At 53.5% G+C, this 24,122-nt stretch overlaps 1 protein-coding gene across 4 annotated transcripts in view; it reads right to left on the bottom strand.

Moving 5' to 3' along the window:
* Positions 1-24,122, bottom strand: part of TSPAN18 (tetraspanin 18) — a 185,993-nt gene that overhangs the window by 52,769 nt on the left and 109,102 nt on the right. For 3 of the 4 annotated variants that reach the window (XM_042957743.1, XM_042957745.1, XM_042957744.1), the window contains exon 3: positions 5,636-5,773. The exons of the other annotated variant lie outside the window; for it this stretch is intronic. The gene's annotated coding sequence lies outside the window, so the exon portion shown is untranslated. The remainder of the gene's footprint in view (positions 1-5,635; positions 5,774-24,122) is intronic. 4 annotated transcript variants of the gene reach the window in all.

The following is a 24,122-nucleotide window of genomic DNA, read 5'->3' as shown; positions in this document are numbered from 1 at the left end:
GACTTGTCCTGATCACCGTATCTGGGGGGCATGGACCTAAGCTGCCCAAAGGCACCTACATTGCAAAGCCTCTACTGAGGATTCCTCCCAGAGTCATAAAACTGAAAATCTAAATAATAAGAACACCCACAGCACGAGTGCTATCACTCAGTACTGACCCTCTGGTGGACAAGCTGGTGAGCGCTTTATCTCCTTTAGTGACCTCATGGAATCTCCACATCAGTCCTGTGAGATGCGTAGTGTCATTATCCCCAAATTACAGATGAGAAAACCAAGGCTCAGAGGGCCAAGGCCATACTACTGGCAGAGCTGGGATCTGCACCGAGGTCTGACTTAGAATTAAAGGTCTAAGGCTGGGAGCGCCCCCCCCCCCCCTCCCATTTCACAAGTGACAAAGTACAGGACAGGGAAGCTGAGGACATCCGTGGCAGGGCTGGGACAAGAACCCAAGTCTTCTGACTTCCAGCCCAGGCTCTGTCGTGCCTTGAGAAGTTACAGGTGAACATGGTTTCTCCGTTCCATTAAGAACCTTGGAGTTGGGGGGATTCATTACTTTGGGTCCCTTCTTCTGAACGGTCCCTCCGCAACTCTCCTTCCTGAGGATGGAGGGGAACAAAGAAAAATGGAAGAGCCACTTGACTCCAAACCCGGGCGGTAGGATGGCCACATACCTGCACGCAGCCAAGCCTGGAGGCCAGCAGGGAAGAAGCTGTCTGCATCCATCCTGTTTCCTGCCTGGCACAGTCTTCCAAGCCCTAGGCTCCCACCTCCAGGCTTTCGCTCTGTTTGCTCCTTCCTGGCATCCTTGCCTGTCCGGTACCCCAATTTTCGAAGCCCAGCTGGAATGCTTTGCATTCCCTGACTCCTCACCGCCGTCCCCACCCGGAAGTGACCTCTGGATCTGGCCTTGGAACCTACAAGCCTTTATAGTTCTGCTCTGGACTCTCTTATTCCCTACCTTGTATGTCTTTGCTCTCATGTCTATCTCCTTATGACTGGCCGGGAGCCCCTTGAGAGGCTGAATGAGCAAGGTACAACCGGAGCGAAGGCTGGCCAATTCCTTCCGGTTACTTGTGCACCTCCCCCCACTGGGTCTGCACACAGATCTCTAACCGTCGCCCCCGTCCCTCTCCAGGACCTATGGCAAGCTGTGTCTTGTAAGTCCTACCGGGTGAGGACGAAGCCATTCTAGAATCTCTGCAGCGTCAGTGGGGGCTTTGAAAAATAGTGTGGAAAATAATCAACTCGTAGACCAAGTTCAACTATGGCTCAGCACTGAACGAAACACTGGACAAGCGGTGTGTGTGGGGGGGGAGGGGGGTGGGGGGAAGACACCCAGAGGAAGGGTCCTGCCCTCAGGGGCTCTCCCAGAGGAGAGGGTGGGGACCTTTCAGCTTTGCTCACTCTCTATCCCTGGCAAGTAAAGCAGCGTCCGGCACATGATGAGAACACAATAGTCACTGGCTGAAGAAATGAATTAACACTCATTGACCCAGCAGCACTGAGCACACCATATAAGGCAGGATAGTGCTGAACACTGAGCTGGTCTACGTGGTGAGTCAGAGCTGCAGAATCCACAGGCAAGAGAGACGGAGAAGAGAGAGAGAGACAGACAGACAGACAGACACACACACACACACACACACACACTGGTGAAGGGCAAGGAGGTTTGCGGTTGACCAAAATCAAGCAAAGGACAGAACGTAAAAAGCACTTGGCCACAGCTGTCTGGGAGGCGGCATCATATGCTGCGGTTTTCAATCTTTTTCCTACAGAACAATCTTCTTTCAAATGAGATCATACACCGCACCCTAAATGCATAACAGAGCTGCCACGGTGGACGTCAGGGCAAGCCGAGAGGCCGGCCTGCTCCCATGTTCCCTGGAACCCCACGGAGGCCCCTGGGTTCCACAGAGATGGGGTCCTTGCTCAGTCAGCCCTGCCTCTCCGCTGAGACGCCTCAGTGCATCTGAGGGGAGGGCTGGGCTGCAGTTATTCTGAGAAGGGGGTCTTCATAGGCCCAGGGCTTCTGGGAGCCCATTTGGGGCAAATAAACCCTAAAGTGGCTCAAGAAACTTTCCCCAGCCACGAGGGAGTCGGGGGAGGAAGGAAAAGGTCCTCCCAGCAAGTAGAGGGGAACCCAAGGCAGCAGGATATGGGGTGGCTGAGAGTAGGGTGGCTTCTCCAGTGCACAACAACTCCATATGGGAGGGACGTTCGGGGCCAATCCTTCTGGAACGCGAAGCATCACCTGGAGGTACACTGTGTATGTGAATGCGTGTGAGTGTGGGACTGCAGGTGCATAAATCAGGCTTTCAGATACCAGATCCACAGAAACCCAGGTGCACCTGTCAGAGCAAGGCCACCCTCCTCCTGTAAACTACAGAAGGGACCGTTTGGGACAAATCAGCATTCCCGTTTCCTCCGTGTCCCCCAGGCCCTGCCATGGCATCAACAGGCTCACCTGTTGTTTTGTCTCCCTAGCATTCCTTCCTCCTTCTGAAAATAGCACCCAGGTTTTCCCTTTGGGGTTCCAGCCCTCTCCCAATTTCAGGCCAACGCCTCCCGCCCCCCCCTCCCCCCCACTGATAACACATGCTGCCCCACCAGCCATCGACTCTGACCTAGTCTGGCCAATCAGCACATTCTCTCTTCCCACCCGCCCCCACCCCGGTTTCAGTAATTGGTCAGAGACGGGCACGTGACCTGAGACCAGCCAATAAGCTTCAACTCTGGAACTTCGGCTGGACATCCTAGGAAAAAGAAGCTCTCCTTCCACGGCTTGGAAATGAGTGGGATGTCAGTCCTGAGCTGTCTGTTCATCACTGCCCTGCCACCCCACCGGGCCGGGTACCAGGGATGGAAACCCACAAGGAGGAAAGCAGAAGGCACAGACATAGGCATCATTTGAACCTTGGATTCGGCTCTGCCTTGGACACCAATAAACACGCCCCAAACTGTCAATATGTTGGAAACCAATAAAAAGCTAATAAATCGCTTTGTCTCGCCTAATCAGGTTTGGAGTTGAGGATTGGCTCCCAACTGATGTGGCATCTGACCTCGGTTCAGCCTTTGCCCTGGTCTCCCCTGCAGCCAACCATCATTTCTGGCCCATCACTGGTTCTTGCTGACCTGGGCAGCAGCTCCCACCTTCCCCAGTTGAGCCCAGGGGCCCTCAGACTCAAGCACTGGTCACAGGCCGCCTGCACCCCAGCCTCTCCAGCCCCTTGACTCCCCCTTGGGTCGTGTTTTGGCTGATCTAACGTTGGCCCAGATCCACTCGCTTTGTCCCCTCTCCTCGTTGTTCTGCCTTGCTGACCTTGGGTTCTTGTAGGGGAGACAGACCCTACATGATGAATGAGGGTCCCGGAATGCAGCCACCCCTGATCTTGGAGCAGGAAGAGTCACCCCGGGGCTTTGGTCCACAGTCTCAGGGAGACCTGCCCTGGGCCGAGGCTGTGGGGTGTGGCCAGAGAGTATTGGGCCAGCACGTTCCTGGCTCTCTTACCTGCTGCACCACCTTGGGCAAGCTGCCCCTCTAAGTTTTATAATCCTCTCCTCTAAAACGGGGATCATACCACTACCCACCCACCAGAAGGGCTAAAATCCACAAAACCGACAGCACCAATTGCCGACAAGAATGTGGGGCGACGGGAACTCTCATTCGTTGGTGGTGGGAATGGGAATGTGAAATGCTGCAGCCACTTTGGAAGGCAGTTTGGTGGTCTTTTAAAAAGCCAAATATGTTCTCAACCATACAGCTCAGCCAACATGCTCCTAGGTGTTTACCCAACTGGGTACAGCTTAGGCCCATACAAAAACCTGCATATGAATGTATCACCTTTGTTCTTAATTGCCTAAAATCGGAAGCAACCGGGACAACCCTCAGTAAGTGAATGCGTATACAAACTAGGGTACATTCAATGGAATGTTATTCAGCAATAAAAACAAATGAGCCATCAAATCATGAAAAGACATGGAGGAAATTTAAATGCATATTGCTAAGTGAGAGAAGTCAATCTGAAAGGCTACCTACAGTATGATTCCGATTCTATGATGTTCCGGAAAAGGCAAAAGTCTGGGGACGCTCAAAAGATCACCGGTTGCCAGAGGGAGGAAGCGGAGAGGGAGGGTGAAAAAAAGGGGTGGGTCATCTTATCGGGCAAGGGGGAGGGTCCCCCAGTATCCATGTTGCCCTTCTTCCTTCGAAATAGAATGGCAATTGGGCAGATGGCTACCCAGAATGAAGCCTGTAATTCCCAGCCTCCCTTGCAGCAAGGTGTGCTGTAGAATGACTGCACTCTGGCTGATGGGGCATGAATGGAAGCGACGTGGGCACCCTCTTAAAGGAAGTGGCACCCTCTCCTTCTGTGGTTTCCTCCTTCTTGCTGAAGAGGCTGTCATGGGCCATCGTGGATCACGCAGATCAGCAATGGTGAAACCACAAGACAGAGGAAGCTGGGCCTCTAACAGTTTTGTGTGGAAAAATCTTCTTAGCTCAGAATTTCACTTAGACGGGGCGCCTGGGTGGTTCAGGTTGTTGAGCACCCGACTTCAGCTCAGATCATGATCTCACGGTTCATGAGTTCGAGACTGCTTCGGGCTCTGTGCTGACAGCTCAGAGCCTGGAGCCTGCTTCGGTTTCTGTGTCTCCCTCTCTCTCCACCCATCCCCTGCTCATGCTCTGTCCCTCTCTCTCTCAAAAATAAATAAGCATTTAAAAAAATGAAAAAAAAAAACAAACAATTTTACTTAGAGGAAAATCAACCTCTTTCTCATTGAAGGAACTATCATTAGGGGTTTTGTCACACACAACCAAAATCATATCCAGACTAATGCAAGGACCTTCAAGGACTTGTCCTGCGGGTTCTGTATAAAACAGGCAAAACACCTTCATACGTTCATCCATTCAACAAATGAAGGCCAGGGATGCCTGGGTGGCTCAGTCGGTTAAGTGTCTGACTCTTGATTTTGGCTCAGGTCATGATCTCAGGGTTCATGAGTTTGAGCCCCGCGTTGGGCTCTACGTGGACAGTGTGGAGCCTGCCTGGGATTCTCTCTCTGCCTCTGCCTCTCTATTTCTCTCTTAAAAATAAATAAACTTGAAAAAAAGTGGGGGGCAGTTTACAGTGCTGGGACCTGGGGATTCAATTAAGAATGAGGCAGACAAACCCCTGCCCTCATGGACTCCGCCTTCTGGCAGGAGACAGACGATAACGAACTCATTAGGGATCGTCATGAGCACAGGAGTACCCTTAGGAACAGTTACCGTCTCTTGAATTCGGAGCTTACTCTGTGCCCATCCTGTTCTAAGCCCTTTTCCTATATTTCATCTTCACAAACCCAGAATGTGGGTGCTCTTCCTTCCTGGTTTGACCGATGGGGAAACTGAGACACAGAAAGGTTGACGAGACACCTGCCCAAGGTCCACGCAGCCAGTAATTGGTGGTGTGAGAATTCGAACCCAGGTCTGCTGGACCTTAGAGCCTGAGCCACTGGGCTCTCCTGCTCTGGAAGGGTATAAAAGAGGACACTGTGATAAAGAATGACCGGGTGCCCCTGCTCATGGTTTCTATTAGTGACGACAACAGGTGCAGCATAGAACCCGGTGCTGAGCAAGCCTGAACTCCCTTACCTGGGTGGCAGGCGTTGGGAGGCCTGGAAAAGTATTGGGCCCGTGTCTAGACGCCAAAGTCAAGGGTTTCAAGTTGCTCTGATGACGGTGTCAGAAGCCCCGGCCACTGCAAGCTCGGGCTGTCCAGGAGATGCCCACCTGTCAGAGACAAGCACATCAGCCATAACTGCCTGGTCCGGGGAGATCTCATCAGCTCCCACTGCCGTACGTGTCTTTTTGTTTGAGATGCTCTCTGGATCCCAAGGGGGCTGTGGGATGGGGCAAAGACAGCAGGAACCTGGGGTCATGCATCAGGATAGAGGTCCCAGCTGAACTTGCCTGGAAGCGAGACTGAGACACAAAGATATGCATATGCCTGTGTGTGTATGCCCTGCATAAAAATACATAAGCATCACACCCACTGTGTCTAGCACCGTGCCCTTTGCAGAGTGGGGAAGCTTGACAAATGTTTCGCGGTTTGCTTTGATGTAAAACATAAATGTATATGCTGGAGTGAGTGGGTGGGAACTCCACAAGAGTGTGAGCGCATCGGAGGCAAGATCCTTCCGCATGTGAAAATGCATTCTTGGGATGCTCCATCCAGCCAGACCAATGGCCTCATTTTAGCAACGAGGAGACTGACATCCAGAGAAGGGCGGGGACTAGTGCAGAGTCACATGGCAAGTTGGTGGCAGAGTGGGGCCTAAACCCTGCGTCTCTCCTGACTCGCCGCTGGGTGTTCTCCCCAAGGATCCACCCTCCTTTGTAGCGGTCAGACTTGCAGCCCGGGTACAGGGCAGGGATCGGCCACATGCCGTCAGGCGGATGCTGGTCACAGGCCAGGGCAGAGAATTGTTTCCTGGCTGTGTTCAAACCCCGACAACGTGCAAGAGTCAATGCCCACAGTGGTCAGAAGCATGGTCTTTGGAGGCAGGTAGATCATGGCCACATGCTGGGGCAATCTTTTTCCAGAAGTGGACCCTGGGTAAGTTAGGTGTCCACTCAGAGCATCAGTCTCCTCGCCTATAAAACAGGGATAATAATACCATCTCTCTCCGAGGATTGCAGGCAGTTAAAGTCTGTGAAGGCCATGCAGAGCATTCGCTCAACAAATGCCAGGGATGTGATGCAGAGGAGAATATCGTCAGGGGCTGCACGGCAAGGTGGAGCACCGGACTGGGGCTTGCTCTGTGTCCCTGGCGAGTCTTCAGACAAAACTCTTCAGTTCCACCCGCTCATTCATTCCTTCTGTCCCCACCTTCCTCCCTCTTCACTGCCTCTCACAGAGCAGCTCGGGGCCCCAGCCTCGCATATCTGCCTCTCCGGGTGGGCTGCAAGCTCCCCGCGTACCCCCCCACCCCCGTGGGATCCCCACCGCCCAGCCCACATTTCGACAGCGAGCAAAATGCAAATGTCATTAGCGCTCTGCAAGCTGGTGAGTGCTAACGCCCCCGGTGGCAGCCCGCTCTGCTCTCGCGAGAACTGGGGAGCGTTCAGGGGTGGGGGAGCGAACTCCCCAGGAGGGGTGGCGGTCTCGGCTTTCTCCAAAAGGGGTACGGTAAAGAAACAAATAACTGGCCTCAAGAAACAACGGAGACTGTTTTAGCAGCATGAGGCGCAGCGAGGCCTTGCTCGCGGACTCACGTGGCGCCTGCGGGCCCTGCTTCGGCCCCCATCTGGATGATGGGTGTGTCCCAGCCTCTCTGGGCCTCTTCACCACACATACTTGAGGACGAGGCTCATCTGGGGGACTCCCAGCTTCCACGTTTCATTTCCACCCTAACCCACCCCCCCTCAAACGTGTTGAAAGAAGCAGACCACCCACCCAATGAGCAGACCCCTGGTGGGGCGGGGTGGGGGGGGCGGTCTTCACCCCCAGGAGGACGCAGCTGCAGTGGACCCTCCACCCCCCTGCCCTGAGTCTTGCAGGCAGGGGTCCTGGGCTCCGGTTCCAATGCCACACTAGCTACGCCCAGGCACATGCTCCCCTTTGCGGGGCCTTGGTTTCCCCATCTGTGAAACGGGGTGTTGGGCCCATTGCCAGTCCCTACAATCTCTCATGGTGAGCTGGAAAACCTGGCTCTAGTAACTTCCGGGCAGAGCTGCCAAAGTAAGGCTGCTCCTCTAATGTCCTGACGACAATGCACGGACAACCCCATCAGGCACATGAAGCCTTCCTGGAGGAGGGGGCAGGTGTGTGTGTGTGTGTGTGTGTGTGTGTGTGTGTGTGGAATTGAGAACAGGGTGCTGTGGGCAGTGGGGCGGGGTGAGCAAGGGCGTCGAGATACCCAAGTGGGGAGCCTTGAGCCAGCGCTGCCTGTCAGGGCAGAACGGGAGATGAGACGGAAAAGTCCTGGGGTCAGTGCTTCCTGTGCATGTCCCCATTTGATCCTAACTGCGCTATCATTCGCATTTTACCGTTTCACCGGTGAGCGGTTCAGTAGCTTGGCAGACACATGACTGTTAAATAGCACAGATTAGATTTGAACCCACAGCTAATTTCAGAGCAGCTCATTTTGACGGCATGTGGCAGATCCCTGCCCTGCACCCGGGCTGCAAGTCTGACCGCTACAAAGGAGGGTGGATCCTTGATCGCCGTGGGCCGCCACCCGCCGTCTAGACCGTTTAAAATGGAATGTGACCTAGAGAAATGTAGGATCATGCGTGTCGTGAACCCATGCAGACGAGCTCGCGGTGGCACCCGAGGGGGAGCAATTATTGTGGCTGGGGCGAGGAGAAGGAAGCTCCGTGTATGAACGTGCACACGCTGTCCTTGTGTGTGTCTTTGTTAAGTGATGCTCCAGCCCTGAGTCCAGGCCCAGAAATGCCAGAGGGGCGGGACGTGGCAGAGGGGCCATCGGGGCTGGGGAGTGGGTAACTCGAAGGCCCAGGCCATCCCACAGCAGCCCAGGAAGCCCTGCTCTCCAGGCTGTGAGCTGGGCCTGACCTGCATCTCTTCCCCTGGCTTCCACAGGCCCAGAGGCCGACCCCCTGCCGCCACGGAGAGTGGTACATCGGCCCTTGGCTGCCTCTCCCTTGGCTCAGGCTGCCTGCTCGGGCCGGGGGCACAGGACCTACAGATGGAGCCCGGGATTCACAAGGGGCTGCCGCCAGCAGGTAGGGAAGCCGGCAACCACACCAGCTGACGGCAGGTCAGCCCTGTTTTCCAGCCCTGGCCCTGTCACTAGCCACTGGCCTTGTGATTGGGACATGTGACCTGCCTCTCTGAGCCTCAGGGAAATTCCGCTGAGCTGCAGAGATGACCACCTACGGGCAGGGGCATGCAAACTGTAAAGTGCTGTGCCCACCAATGGGGTTGTGGTTCTAACCCCAGTGGCCAAGATAACCCAGGAAGTAATAGAGAGTCCCTAAGGGAGGCTTGACTGAGAATCTAGCCAACGCCTTTATGTAACTCCCCTTCTTTCCTCTCCTGGGCCGCAGTTTCCTCATATGTAAAACTGAGGATCTGGGAGCTCAGATAGGGAGTGGTCTACAGCCCCCTGGGGTCTAGCCTCCTTTGCCATGATTTGCAATTAACAGCCTATCCGGATTTCATTTGCCGGAAGCCAGAAGGCCATTCACGCAGCAGTCAGCTGAGCACGCGGGGCCGGGACAGGTACAGGTACATTTTGATGGAAGGGAAGAGGAAAATGGGTGACCTGGAAGGAATGGAACAAATCTGGGAAGACAGAAGGAAGCTTGCGGGAAGGAAGGGAGGCAGAGCTGTCGACAGGTGACAGAAACTGGGCAGAGTGTTTCCCTAAGTTCGCGCTGGGCTGGCCCTGGAAGTCACAGAGAAGACGCAAGGATTCTCTTTCCTGAGGCCACAAGCAACATGAGCATTCACTCATTTGGTGAGCATTAGTGAACACCTGCCGTGTACCTGGGACTCCAGGGGTGCCAGAGATGACTGAGGCACAGACTACGCCTTCAAAGAGGCTCACGGTTATCGGGAAGAGAAGTCAATGCCCTTGTCTTCATGGTTCAAGGTGACAAGGAGGGCTCATCACATAGCTCTGAGTTCAGAGGCAGGAGAGGTCCCTCCCTACGTGGGCCCCAGGGAAGGCTTCCTGGAGGAGGGGGCAGATTTAAATATAAGATGACAGGAGGGTGCTGTGGGCAAAGGGGTCAGGGTGAGCAAAGGCATGGGGGTACCCAAGTGTGGGCTGGGTATTCAGGACCATGAGCCAAGGCTTCCTGTTGGGGCAGAGTGGGAAATGAAGCAGGAAGGGAAGGCAGGGGCTCCACGGGTAAGGTCTTCGAACGCCAGGCCAAAGAAGGTGAAATTTGTCCACAGGCAATGGGGAGCCACTGATGGTCATAGAGCAGAGGTGTGCTTCGGGTAGATGAAAAGCAGGAAGGGGCCCAGGCAGTGGAAACAGATGGTGAGGCGATGGACGGACGATGGGCAGAGACTGGTAGAGGTGGTGGGAGGGTAAAGGTATGAGGGAGGTGGGGTTGGGGGCCCCGAAGCTGACAGGCCAGGGAGACAGGTGTGGGAGGAAAGGCGGATCTCCACCCGTAGGGTTTGTCTCCCAGCTCTACCACTGCCACCAACTTGTGGCCTCAGGCAGGTCATTTAACCTCTCGGGGCCTGTTTCCTTCTCTATAAAGTAAAAAACATCGAGCCACTTCACAGAGATGTAGGATTCAACTTGATAACATGAGAAGCGCTTTAGGCACAGAAAGTGATGGTTGGACGCATGCTTTCTAAAACTTAAGCATTTGTTGCTTTTGTTAATTAGTGGTGCCTTTCCCCCGTAAGGACACTGAAGCTCAAAGTCCAATGGTTGGCTAGACTCGACAGAACTGGGCCTTGAATCACAGGAGAAGCAAGTTATGAGCAAATAAACCTGGGTGACTCAGAGAAGAGTCTTGATTTTAAAATATTGCTAAAGAAAAGGGCCGCTTTATGACTTTTGCACCGTGCGCTTATTAAACCCAAGCTATAAACGTGAACTAATAAGTGAAATGAGTTAAGTTAATGAAAAAAATCAACCTTCAGGACGAATCCATATTACCTAATGGCAGTCCATAAACATAAACATAAAATTTTAAAATACAAGAATGAATTGCAATGCCCAGCAGCTCAAGGAAGCGGCAATTTCTCTCTCTGGAAAATAAAAGCTATTGATTTTAGCTTGGGTTCTCATTGCTCATGAGCGAGTCTTTGAGAAGTCATAAAGGAAGGAATTATTTCAAATTGTTTACTCACTAAGGATCATATGTATTGAATTTAAATCATCTCCGATTCCTAATTAGTACAAACCAAATTAGAATCTAAGTACAGAAGAACTGAAAAGGCCCTTGGAGGCCTCTGAGCTCAGTTTTCTTTGTTTTACACACCTGGAATCCAAGGGACAGAGGAGAAGTGACTTGTCCAAGATCACGCAGCAAGTGGGGTAGGAGCCAAGTTAGAATCAGGGCTCCTGGTACCCCGGTCAGCATCCTGCTCTGGTCCCTGCAGTCTCTGGGATCAGATCATTAAATCCAGACCTTTCAGGTGTGCTGGGTGTTACCATGGCCTCAGCCCAGGGGGCTCCTACCATAAGAACTTTCTCCCGGCTGCTGGAGTAAAGGACCCTCAAACCCAGGCTAACACTGATAGCAATGTAAGTGCTAAGGCACCGTGAGTATTGACATGTACAGAACCCTCGAGCCCCTGTGCCAACCCAGCTTCAGCAGGGAAGCAGACACATACTGGGGGCCTCGGGTTCTGTCTTGAGAGGGGCCACAGAGCCTCAGGCCCACGGCAGTTCCCCACTATGTCGAGGGGAGGCTGGGGCACAAAGACCCCACTGTATGGTGGGGACAGGAGGGGTCTCTTAACCTAGCCTGGCTCTCTGCCTCTCTCTCTTTCTCACACACACACACAGACACACACACACACACACACACACACACACACACACACACACACGAATGAGCACAACCAGAACCAGGGAGCTTTGCCTGTGGCTCGGGCGTGTGTGCATGTGTGTGTGCGCGTGTGTGTTAAGCTTCGGCCCGCACACAATTATGAAGCAGATGTTTAATTACTACCTGGGTGTTATTAATCAACACGATTAATACACAACCCATACCACATAATTACTTTGCAATTACACCGAAACGAAATATTTTATTGCTGAGGGTTTGCTAATTACCTGGCCTTGCCAAAGGACAGGTATAACGGGCAGCAATTTTTCTTCCTTCCTTCCCTCCCTTCTCTGCCTCCCCTGCCCTCACATTAATCTCCCGGGCTGATGTCCACGGAACAGGGAGCTGAGGCAGGTTGCGGCAATCAGGTTCATTTTAATGGGAACCCTAAATCGTCCTGGTCCTTTCCTCTCCGCGCCCCCAGCATGGAAATGCGCATCCTTTCCAGAAATGACGATGGCCTCCTGCAGGCCTGCAGCTGGGGCGGGGGTTACCTGGGGATAACCTGGGGGGTAGGGGCTCTGCAGGCAGCTGCCTAGAGTTGAATCCTAGTTCCACCAGTTAGCTACCGGCTGTGTGACCCCGGTCACATTAACTGTGCCTCAGTTTCCCTACATGTAAGGTGGAGAGGGTAACAGTAATTACCTCGGGGTTTGAGTACTGAATGTGATACAGGCATAAAGCACTTAGCACAGCACCTGCCAGAGGAAGGCTTTGGTAACACCCATTATTGTTATCATTTACCCAGAAATGGGGCCCTCCACAAATCTTCCCAATCACAGGGTCCCCCAAACATTCAGATTTTGGGATTCCACTCTCTCTCCCTCCCCTACCCCAACAGGTCAGTCCAAGCTACCTAGACACAGCTCCTCACATTGGCCCCTTCCCACTACCTGCTACCTCGAGGGACTTCACTTCCTTAATCCAATCCTTGGTTCTCTCATCTGGCCTGCAGCCATAGCCTCCACAAGGTCTCCCTGCTGCCCCCACCCCATTCCATCCTCCCCTGGGGAGGGAGGGAGACAGATCTTCAGGGGTGGAGCTCAGACCAGGCCACTCTCCCACTCAACAGCCTTCTATAGCTCCCCATTGCCTATGCAGCAAGGTCCACTTCCTCCTCTGGTGTTTTAGGACCCAGAAGATCACTAAAGACCCAAATTCCTCCTTCATTTCTTAGGGCGTTAGCATAGCATAGCACCTAAATGTCTGATGAAGAATGAATGAATGTCTTGCTAGATTTTAGAGGTATCTGTGTCCACTAAGCTGAGATGTCCTAGAACATTTTGTAAGCCTGCGTATCTCCACAGACTCCACAGCCTTCACTGTTCATTTCTACACCATCCTGGTCTCCTACTTGCCTTGACAAATGTCCTCCCTAAACCCAGCTGCATTTAGGAACGGTTGATCTCTTGGGACACAGTAACGACATGTCTCGCTAAGCAAAAAGACTATGTAAGGACCCTCGATGCAGGACTAGCGTGGGGTCCATTTGGGAGATGAGCGTAAGGGGGGATGGTGATAGCCTTGACCATGGATGGCGCACTTTGGAGGAAGAGACAAGGGAGGTGTGCGTGTGTGTGTGCGTGTGTGGGCGTGTTGTGTACATGGTGGCACAAGTGGGGCTGATGTGGCTACTTCTGAGTGTGCATCGACTCTTTCAGTTACCAAAATATTAAATCGCGTGGGTCATTCACTCAATCACTCAAGAAACAGAGGATACTGGGTTCTGGAGTCCGAACACTGGTGACAGAATCCTGTCTCTGACTAAGCTGCGTGACTTTGGGCTAATGCCTTCACTTCTTTGAGACCTCAGTTCTTAATCATAAAATGGGGCTATTCTAGGGGTGCCTGGGTGGCTCAGTCGGTTAAGCATCCGACTTTGGCTCAGGTCATAGTCTCACCGTTCATGAGTTCGAGCCCTGCATGGGGCTCCGTGCTGACAGCTCGGAGTCTGAAGCCTGCTTCTAATTCTGTGTCTCCTCTCTCTCTGCTCCTCCCCTGCTTGCACTGTCTCTCTCTCTCTCTCTCTCTCAAAAATAAATAAACATTAAAAAAAAAATTAGAATGGGGCTATCCTAGCTCCTACTGATAGCATTGCTGTAGATGTAAGGCACACTTTGCTCAGTGCCTGGCATATGGGAAGAGCCAGACCAATGTTAGCCATTTTGTCATTATTATTAATAAGAATAATAAACCCCGGGGGTATAAAAACTCCATTCCCAAAGCAGAATATGGCATTAGGGTACGCGATCAGCAGGTGGAGAAAGGCCTGCAGAAACATTTCAATGGAAGGCAGTAAAGTGATATTCGTTTATCATTCATTCATTCATTCATTCACTCAGCCAACACTCACTGAATGCCTACCGTGTAAGTTGCTGTGTTAGGCACTGGGGAAGGCAAAGGGACTCTGGCTCCGTCTCTGCAGCGAGGCTGGGTGCGGCTCTGCCCTGGGAGAGGGCAGAGGCGGGGAAAGATCTAACCCACTCCCGGCTATATGCCCGAAGCCTCAGTTGCCTGTCACAAATGGATGCTGGACGAATGGGCAGCGGGTGAAGATGGGGGAGGGGGAGGTAGCACCTGGATGGGCGGGATCAGTTTCACGAGTGCTGGAGACGAGGAGGAAAGGCGCTCCAAACCGAGGGCACAGCCAAGGCATTGGCACAGGGACTTCCACGAGCATGGCAGGTGTGGGCCACAGCAAACGGGCTATGCTCGGCCCTGGCGGGAAGGGAGAGTGGAGGCGGGTGTGCACCCAGGTGCCGCGACAGAAGCCTGGGCCAAGAGGGAGCCGACGGAAATTCATGGAGGGGGCAATGGGGACCATCCAAGTCCCGGGTTTTCCTCCTCTGTCTGAAGTTCAAGCCTTGGTATTGGGAGTCTGAAGGCCCCTCCTGGGAAGCTGATGAAAAGGTTTCCAGGGAGTGTGGGATCATCTATTTCTCTTGCCCGGGATTTACATAAAGGTCCCTGCTCAGCCACAAGGCAAAGGCACAGGCACAGAGGTCTAGCCACCAACCTCTGGGTGGCACCGGATGCAGGACTAGCCCAGACGGAAGACAGGCAGCCTTCCCCGCTCCAGGTAGACGCAGGGAGGGGCGCACTGCCAGGACGCAGCTGTTTTCCCACCGAGGCCACCAGGGTGCTGCCTCTCCTCTGCCGGCGGGCACATGGGCGGCCTGTGATGAAGGCAACAGGGGAGAGAAGCTTCCTTCCACGTTCCGTGGGCCTCCCTCGCCCGCTCCCCCTGCCACGATCTGGCCCTTCACTCACACACGTGCACGAACTCATGCTCTCGACAGGGAAGGCTGAATTCGAACGCCACTCATTATGTGACCTTGACGCCTTGTGTGAACATCTCTGAGCCGCAGTTTCCTCATCTGTAAAGTGGGGACAGTGACAGTTGTCACTCCCAGAGTGAATCGAGAAGACACAAGGAGATTGCCCAGCACGGCGTCTGGGGCCGAGCCAGCCCTGAGAAGTTATTATTAGTATTACGATTTTAGCTCCAACCACATCCTGGGGAGCCCCCAGCCAGGCGGTTTCTTCGGTCCTCTGTGCCATCCCATTGGCAGGGACCCTGGGAAGTGGCTGACCCTCGATCTGGTCCTCACCGAGATGGCGTGACGCCCTCCCCGGGCCCTAGCAACAGCCCCAGCCCTGAAGGGGGACTTTTCTGACCATCCCTGAGCCACACACAGACATGGCTGTGGAGTTGACATTAGTTTTCTGGACAAACAGTGGTCATTCCTTGGAGCCCTGGGGAAAGCCGCCCAGCATCATTAGGGCACTCTAAGCTCCCCTGAAATGTGTCATTTCTTACCAGCGGCATGTATCCATATAGCACTTGCTAAATAACAATGGGAATAAATCATTCATCCGGAGACAAACACCTCTGGGGAAATCTCAGGCCTTGACTGACCCCCAACTGAAGGCTTTGGCTGCTTTTCTCATTCCTGGAGGAAGGGAGCTGAGAACAATGGGCTTCTCCTCTCTCAGCCCTGGGGACAGTTATTAGGGATCAGGCAGTCTACCACCCGACCGTCTAGTCTGACTGTCCAAGGGAAGGAGCTCATCTGGGCCAGGCCAGGCAGGAGAGACGCCACCCTGGGAAGGTCTCCATGCAGGTGAGGCAGTGAGAGCAGGAAGCCGGACTCGACCCGCTTCACAGGTGCTGAGGGCCTACTGTGCACCGGTCCCAACAGAACGGCTGTCCGTGTGGCATCCGATGCGTGTGTTCTTCCTAATTCCAAAGTAAGGGATTACGGGGCCTCTCACTGCTGCACCAGACCCCTTTCCTAGATGGTGCAGCCCTCCCTTGACCCTGCAGCGCTGGCTGCGAGTCTCCACCCCCACCCCCTCTGGGAGAGCTGCTGGCTCCTGGCTGCTTGGAGTCACTTACACAGACGCGCCCGGGAGGCTACACCCCTATCCCCACCCCAGGCCTGGCCCGACAGACAATGTTGGGCACAAACCCGCCAACTCCAGGGCGCCCCTTGGGATCCGGCTTTGGCGAGACTGCACTTGAACCCCAGGCCTGCTTCCTCGCCGGCACGCAGGTGTCTCGGGAGAAGCCTCCCTCGGCACTTCACATGCACGACCACTGCCACTCAGGCTCTGCTTCTAGGGAGCCGCCCGCAGACAAGCGAAGTTCATGAAGGAGACAGACACGGGTCCTGCCATCACGAGACTCAATGCCCAGCAGGAGTCAAATCTGAGACACTGAGCCACCGTGACACCATCCCCTCGACTATGACCATTGCTCCCCCCACCTCCACTGCCATCTGATATCAAAAACCTACGACATGCCGTGCAACCCAATTTCCCTCCTGCTCTCATCAAATGCCAGCCCAACCACGAGGGCTTATCTCCCATTTTATAGATGAGGAAACTGAGGCTCAGATAGATTATAATTTTTCCAAGGTCACTTGCAACTCCTCCTCAGCTGCACTGGATTGGAACTCAGTTCTGCTTGGCCACTGGGCCCCAGCAGTTGCTTCCCACTAACAAAAAGCACCCAAACGCCACTGCAAAAGGTGAGTGATGCTTGCCTCGTGCCATCAGGACCCTCTCCTACATCCCCAGCCTGGAGGCTCTCTTCCTCTCAAATGATTCTCATTGCCGCTGGCTCATCCCGCGTCCCCCACCACCCCCAAGTCCCATTATGTCCCAGGCTTTGCGGCTCAGCCAGGCGGGTAACAGGCAGGGGATGGGGAGTTTTACCTGTTAATTTGATTCCTGAGCCCCTGCTGTTTGCCAAGCCTAAGCAGCCCCACAGCAGGCTCAGAAAGGAGGAGGGGAGACAGGAATACACAGCAAATGGGGAAAACCACATAAGCAGTTGCTAGGGGGCTTCCCTGAGGGGGACGGTGGTCCAATGGGGCCAGGGGAGCCAACCTGGCTGGACCCCAAAGCAGGAAGGGCATCTGGTTCCCAGGGCACCAGCCACCTGCTCACTCTACCCCATTCTCGGTGGGGAAAGGGCAGAACATGTCAAAGATCCCGCTGCTCAGGAGAAGAGCTGAGCCCAGCCAGGTGCGGGTGACCCCTGCTCCCTCAGCCTTCCTTCCCACAGCCGTCAGCCTTTCTTAACACGGCCTCTCCCTAACGTATCTGGAGGCCCCGCGTCCCTGGGCACTGTGTGCCATTTAACCCTCCAATCCTTTCCCATCCTCCCTGCATGAGGAAGTATCATTATCATCCCCATTCCACAGACGTCAAAACTGAGTTTCAAAGAGGTGATGTATCCTCGACACGTCCAACGTGGCATGACCATATGACCCCGCAATCCGACTCCTAGGTACCTGCCCAAAAGAATGAAGACGGACTGATCAGACCTGTCGTATACGTTCACAGCAGCCTGAAGGTGGAAAAAGCCGCCCGACTGTCCATCAACGGATGGATGGATAAACAGGCAAATGTGGTATATCCATCTAGCGGAATAGTATTCAGCCAGAAAAAGGAATGCAAAGTATTGACGCGTGTTATTATAACGTAGATGTACCTCCGGAACACGACGCTAAGTGAAAGGAGCCAGACACAAAAGGGCAAATACTATGGGATTCCATTTATATGAAGTATCTAGAATAGGTAAACCCAGATGGACAGAAAGCAAGTGAGTGGTTGCCAAGGGCTGGGACGGACGAGGGGTCCCCGTGTTTACTTTTGGGCTCGAAAGCTCCTTGGGTCCTCGAGCTAGACAGAAATGGTGGCTGCACGACCATGTGAATGTGCTAAATGCTACTGAAGGGTTCACTCTCGTTAATTCTACATTATGTGAATTTCACCTTAACTGAAAAAAAGAAAAAGGAAAGAGGGGGGAGAGAGGATGTCACGCGCTAGGGTCACGAGCTGGTTAGTGCGAGTCCAGATTCATACTTGGGTCTTTGTGACTGCAGGCCCTGTGCCCTCGGCCGCCATCTTCCCTTGCCTGCCATGCACTTTTCTACCCCTGGGCCTTTGCTTCTTTGTTGTTGCCTCAGCCAGGAAGGCCCTCCCTCCCCGTTTTTGCTGTCTGTACCCTACCCTTGTTCAGTGGCCTTGATTAAAAGCCACTCCTGTACCCGAAACCCTTCCCAATCTCCTTGGACTTCTCTCCACCTTGGAGCCCCGCAGCCCTGTTCCCCTCCCGCGGCAAGCTCTCCCTTCTGCCCCCTGCTAGACTTAGCACCGCACAGGCCTTTCCTTCGCCCCCCCCCACCAGCCTCAGAGAGTAACCACACTCACAGGGTCCTTGTCAGGGTTAAACAACATTAATGCCCACAGAGTTCTGGGCTCTGTGCTTGGCGTGCAGTAAGCACTCAATAAATGGGGGGTTGTTAATGGGCCGGGCTCCCTCCTGAGGGGCTGGGGCCTGCTCATTCATCTCTGCTTCGCGGCCCAGACCCCGCTCCCGAGGGAACTCCTCGAATGACTGGAATGGAAGAGGAGAAGCAGACAAACCCCTCTGACGAGAGGGCCCTTTCCTACCTGTTTTCCAGCAGGGCAGGCAGCCCGTCTCGTTTCACAGTTTATAATAAACACAACCCCATTTCCCCTTGGCCGGGCTGGCCACGGCACACACCCAGAGCCGGCTGTTCCTGTTAAATGTCTGAGGCTCCTTGGACCAGCCAAGCCCTGACTGAGCCGTGGTGGTTCCCTCCACGAGGCACCTCCACCAGCAGGTTCGGCGGGTCCAGAAAAATCAGAAGTTCCAGCCTCCCGGGACACAGGCCCCTGCCACAGGCCCTCCCCATCAAATCACAGGTCGGTCGCCAAAATTCCAGCAGGCAGGGACACGGACATTCGTTAGCCACATACTCGTCAGGCACCTGAGCTGGGGTTGGGGCCGCAGGTGTGACCAGGAGAGCCACGAGCTTTGAGCCGGAACGCGGGAGTCACGCGGAACCAGGAGGGATGCGGATCCTGCTGCTTCCTGGCTTTGTGAAGTGCTGGCCAGGTCGTGTAATCCCTCTGAACCTCAGTTTCCTCATCTGTAAAATGGGAACACTAAGAGGACCTACACCCCTGGCACAAAGGAAAGGCTGCGTCAGCGTAGCGGTTCTAGTTTGTGTTACCGTTTCCATTTCACAGATGCGACAACCGAGGCACAGGAAGACCAGGAGGAGTCTGCGAGAGTCACAGAACCCCCGGGGCGGAGGCTTTACTCTTCCTAGCAAGTGTGTGTTCCAGATAAGACACACTCAGAACAGCCACTGCGTGACAAACTGCCCCCGGGTTTGGCACTGGTGAGGGCTCAGCCTGCCGGGTGGAAATGCCACCGGCTATGCTTACTCACTTCTGTGTGGACCGTGAGCCCCGCAGAGGGTCAAGGGGGACAGCATGGTGGACGGAAAGAGCACAGGGCTGAGAAGTAAAAGCCCTGGGTTCAGACAGGGGCTCACCCATCTCCTGGCCAGGGGACCCTGGGTAAGTCACGGATCCAGGCTTCTGTCCGTGCGGTTGTCTTGGTTTGAAATGCCATATCCTGCCTCACGAACTCCTATTCATCCTTCAAGACCCAATTCCCATGCTGCCCCCTATATGAAGCCTCCGGCCCCCCTGGGGCAAGGTGGCCGCTACTGGGCTGTGCTCCCACTGCATTTACTCCATCTCTGCAACGTCTCTGAGGGCAGGGAATGCATCTGGTTTGTTCTCTGCAATGTCCACGGGGCACAGTGCCTGGCATGTAGGAAGAACTCACCTAGTTAGGAATGAGTCTCTATTCCTGCACCCCCTGCACTGGACACTGACCTAAGGCTTATGCATTATTCACTAGGCTTAGAATGCCCAAGCATACAACTCATTCAACTGTGGCTGCCGGCCCAGGACTGGGTCAGTCTTCCGCAAACTTCAACTCAACACGATCTGTCTTGTAATTGGTGCCCTGCTGACCTCCCTGGCTTCAACTAATGAATATGTAATAAGACAAGCATCACGGAAGCACTTTCTCAACTAAGGGAATTATACATTTAAGGTATGAGCAGTAAGAATAATTCCAGGCACCAGAGAGCGCCAACATTTTCAGCATGTTTTGGAAGCTCCTTTGAATCTGCAGTGGAATGTGAATTCGTCGAAGATGCCAAGAAATTCACTTCAAAGAAAAAAACTAGGTGGCCAAAGGAGGAAGTCCCCACACCAGGGAAGGCAAAGAGATGTGGACTTCCCAGATCTCGCCCCTCTGCTTGGCTGTAGAGGGTGGGCCATGCTAAGGAAGGCATACCGGAAGGTTGGCAACCCCTTCTCCTGCTGACACCCAGAGTGGAAAGAGGGGGCTCTGGGATCAGAGGAATCCAGTCTGGTCATTTGCCAACCCTGAGATCGTGGGCCAGGTCCTTAGACCCCTTACTGTCAGGTGTGGGGGCACAGAGACGTGGAGGGTGAGGACGCCCACCCCACTGGGTGGTGATGACCATTATGTAAGGTGAGGTGGTCAGGCGTGAGGACCGGGCGGGGCATGGGGTCTCAATAAACACTCATTCTCTTCCTTCCTAAACGATGGAAAGAGGGCGCTTTGGGACCAGTGACAAAGCACACCACAGACTGGGAGAAGTACTTGCAATGCAAATGTATGATAAAAGACTTGTATCCAGGATATGTAAAGAACTCATACAAATCAATACGAAAACAATAAAACAACCCAGTTGTAAAATTGGGCAAGAGAGAGAACAGTTCCCGACAGAAGGCCCCCAGATAGCCAATAAGCATATGGAGAGGTTCCGGCAAAATTAGTCACCAGAGAAATGCAAATTAAAAACACACTAAGATGTCACTATCCAGGGGTGCGCGGGTGGCTCAGTCAGTTAAGCGTCTGACTTTTGATTCCGGCTCAGGTCATGCGCTCACGGGTCTTGAGCCTGGGTCCCAAGTCGGGCTTGGGAGTCTCTCTCTCCCTCTCTCTCTCTGCCCCTCCCCTGCTCACGTGTGTGTGCACACACACTCACTCACACACACACTCTCTCTCTCAAAATAAATATTTTTTTTAAGTAATAATTAAAACAAAAATGAAATGTCACTATTGAGCTATACCAGTTGACCAAAATCGGACAGACGGGTGATACCAACTGCGGGGAGGAGGCAAAGCAACTAGAATGTTCCTACACTGCGGGCAGGACTCTCAGATGGCAGGACCACGCCACGTGGCAGCATCCACAGAGCTAAACCGGTGTCTGCCCAACGCCACTTCAGCACATCCACTCTGTCACGCACCCACGTACCTACAAAAAGATGTGGCCCCAAAAGTGTGTCATAGCCTTATTCATAAGCACCCAGAGTGGGAAACCACTCAGTGCTCGTCCGCGTAGGAATGGATAAAAAAAACTAATCTAGATGGTGGTCACTCAGTGTAGTAAGGAAACCACCGAGCTGGGGAGCCCGGGTGGCTCAGTACCTTGAGTGTCCAACTCTTGATTTCTGCCCAAGTCATGATTCCAGGGTCGTGGGATCGAGCCCCACGTTGGGCTCTGCACCGAGAATGGAGCCTGCTTGAGATTCTCTCTCTCTCAACGGGCACCTGGGTGGCTCAGTCGGTTGAAGGTCCCACTTAGGCTTGGGTCATGATCTTGCCGTTTGTGGGTTCGAGCCCCGCGTCCGGCTCTGTGCTGACAGCTCGGAGCCTGGAGCCCATTTGGATTCTGTGTCTCCCTCTCTCTCTGCCCCTTGGCCGCTTGCACTTTGTCTCTGTCTCTCTCTCAAAAATAAATAAACATTAAAAAAAGATTCTCTCTCTCTCCCTCTTCTCCCTCCCTGGCTCATGCTCTCTCTAAAAACTTTAAAATATTTTTATAAAAAAGAAGAAAACCATTGAGCTGTACTTTGGCAATGTATGCACTTTACTGTGTATATATATATAGTACCTAAACAGGAATGGTAAAAAATTCCTGGAGTAGATGACAGATTGGATCAAACTATCTCTAAGACCTACCAGCCCAAACCCTCTGTGATTCCCAGAGCCTGGAGAATGATCTCAGGTTCTAGTGCTGTAACTCCAGGTTTTTGCGCTCATTTTTCATTCTGTCCTTTCTCTTCCCCTCACAGTCATCTGGCTTGCCTGGAGAGGCCCCTTCTCTTGCTCCCTCTCCCTCTCTGACTTTGTATGAGTCAGTTAGCCACTCCTGGCCTCATCACCCCATCTGCAAAAAAAAAAAAAGGGAGGGGGGTCATGCTGCCTGGACTCCCCTCCAAGTAGAGAAACATGGTCATCCACGGAAAATGCTCTGTGCATCACAGAGCAAACATGCTTAAATGCATTCCCAGAATTGCTAGCAGATGTATCTTTGCAAATCAGGCAGAATTGCAGTTACAATGGCGAGGGTGTGGTTTACAAATCAGACTTGGCCCCCGGTGCGTTTTTTCGGCGTGAAAGGATCTAAGACAGTGGCCATCGAGCAGAAGTCATCATGGGAAAGGGACAGCCCTGAGTTTGACCTGGGAAGGCACGGAAGCTGGCGTGGTACCTCAGGCTGTCAGGCCAGAGCCGTGCAGGGCTCATTCTTGAAGGAGACAGAGGCGGTGCCTAGCCTGGGGTTTCTGCCAGCCCTTCAAAGGAAGGAGCATTGAAGCTGGAGTCTAAGATCCTGGGCTCGAGGCTGCTTTTGCCCTCATGTGCTGTGACAATGGCCACCTGCTTCCCACCTCTGGGTCTCACTTTCCCCATTTCACAATCAAGGGGAGGGCTAGATCATACTGAGAAACCTTCCAACTCTATCTGTTTATGAACTTACAAATTGCTTAATTCTTTTTTTCTATTTAAAAAGAATTTTTTTAAATGTTTTTATTTATTTTTGAAGGAGAGAGACAGAGAACGAGCAGGGGAGAGGCAGAGAGAGAGGGAGACACAGAATCCGAAGCAGACTGCAGGCTCCGAGCTGTCAGCACAGAGCCTGACACGGGGCTCGAACTCACAGACCACGAGATCATGACCTGAGCCGAAGCCAGATACTCAACCAGCTGAGCCACCCAGGTGCCCTTCTTAAATTGCTTACTTCTTAAAGTCATCGCATCATGTGGGGGCACCTGGGTGGCTCAGCTGGTTGAGCGTCTGGCTTAGGCTCAGGTCATGATCTCGTGGTCTGTGAGTTCGAGCCCCGTGTCGCGCTCCGTGCTGACAGCTCGGAGCCTGGAGCCTGCTTCGGATTCTGTGTCTCCGCCTCTCTCTGCCCCTGCCCCGCTTGTGCTCTGTCTCTCTCTATCAAAAATAAATGAAATGTAAAAAAAAAATATTTAAAAAAAATCGCATCATGTGTCTCCCTGCTTACAACCTTATCTACAGCTTCACATTAGAGTTAGAACAAAATCCAAACTCATGACCGAGCCCTCCTCTCTCTGTCCTTCGACACTTGAACCCATTTGTGCCCCAGGGCCTTTGCACACTTTGCCCTCTCAACTCGGATCCCTCCTCTCCCCAGCTCTGCTTGGTCAGCCTTTCCCTGCTTTATGGCACCAGCTCACAGGCCCCTCCTCAGATGCCTTCCTTGACCAGATAAAGCAAGCCCCTCTCCCTTGTTATTTCCTCTTCCACCTTCCTACTCATTACAACGTGCAGTCATTTGATGAATTTGTGGCTCCCTTCTAAGTTGCATGCAGGCGGCTACTGTGTCTGTCACCATTAAACCCTCTGGCCTATACACAGAAGATGCTCGATAAATTTCTGTGCAGTTTCCTAATCCACCGAGGCAGCGCTCCAGAGCTCCTGCGGCCCTCAGGGGCCCGTGTCAGTTCCCCAAAGGGAAGAGAACGCTTAGGTACTCGGGGCCCATCAGGAACCGTGGGGCATACCAGGCTCTCTGCATTCTCGTGTCACTTAATTCTCACTGCAACCCTCGAGACAGAACGAGTAGGGAAACTGAGGCTCAGAGCGGTGCAGAGATGTGCCCGCGGTCACACACCGGGACCCCGGAGGCCTGGGCTTGGAGACAGCCGGCCGTGGGCCACGTGCTGGCATGTGACTCTCTCTCTCCAGGCTGTGCTTTCCTCGTCTGTAAAGTGGGGCTAAGATCTCCTGCCCCAACTGCAAGCTGTGGCCTGACCAGGCAGGATAATTAACGTCAAGAGGCGCGAAACGGGTCGGCTTCTTCCACCGGAGTCTCTGCCTGCCCCTCGGGGAGGCGGCCAA

The sequence above is a fragment of the Panthera tigris genome, chromosome D1 (assembly GCF_018350195.1).
Source record: "Panthera tigris isolate Pti1 chromosome D1, P.tigris_Pti1_mat1.1, whole genome shotgun sequence".
NCBI lineage: Eukaryota > Metazoa > Chordata > Mammalia > Carnivora > Felidae > Panthera > Panthera tigris.
The sequence above is the reverse complement of the archived record's forward strand: the minus strand, read 5'-3'. Positions and strand labels throughout refer to the sequence as shown.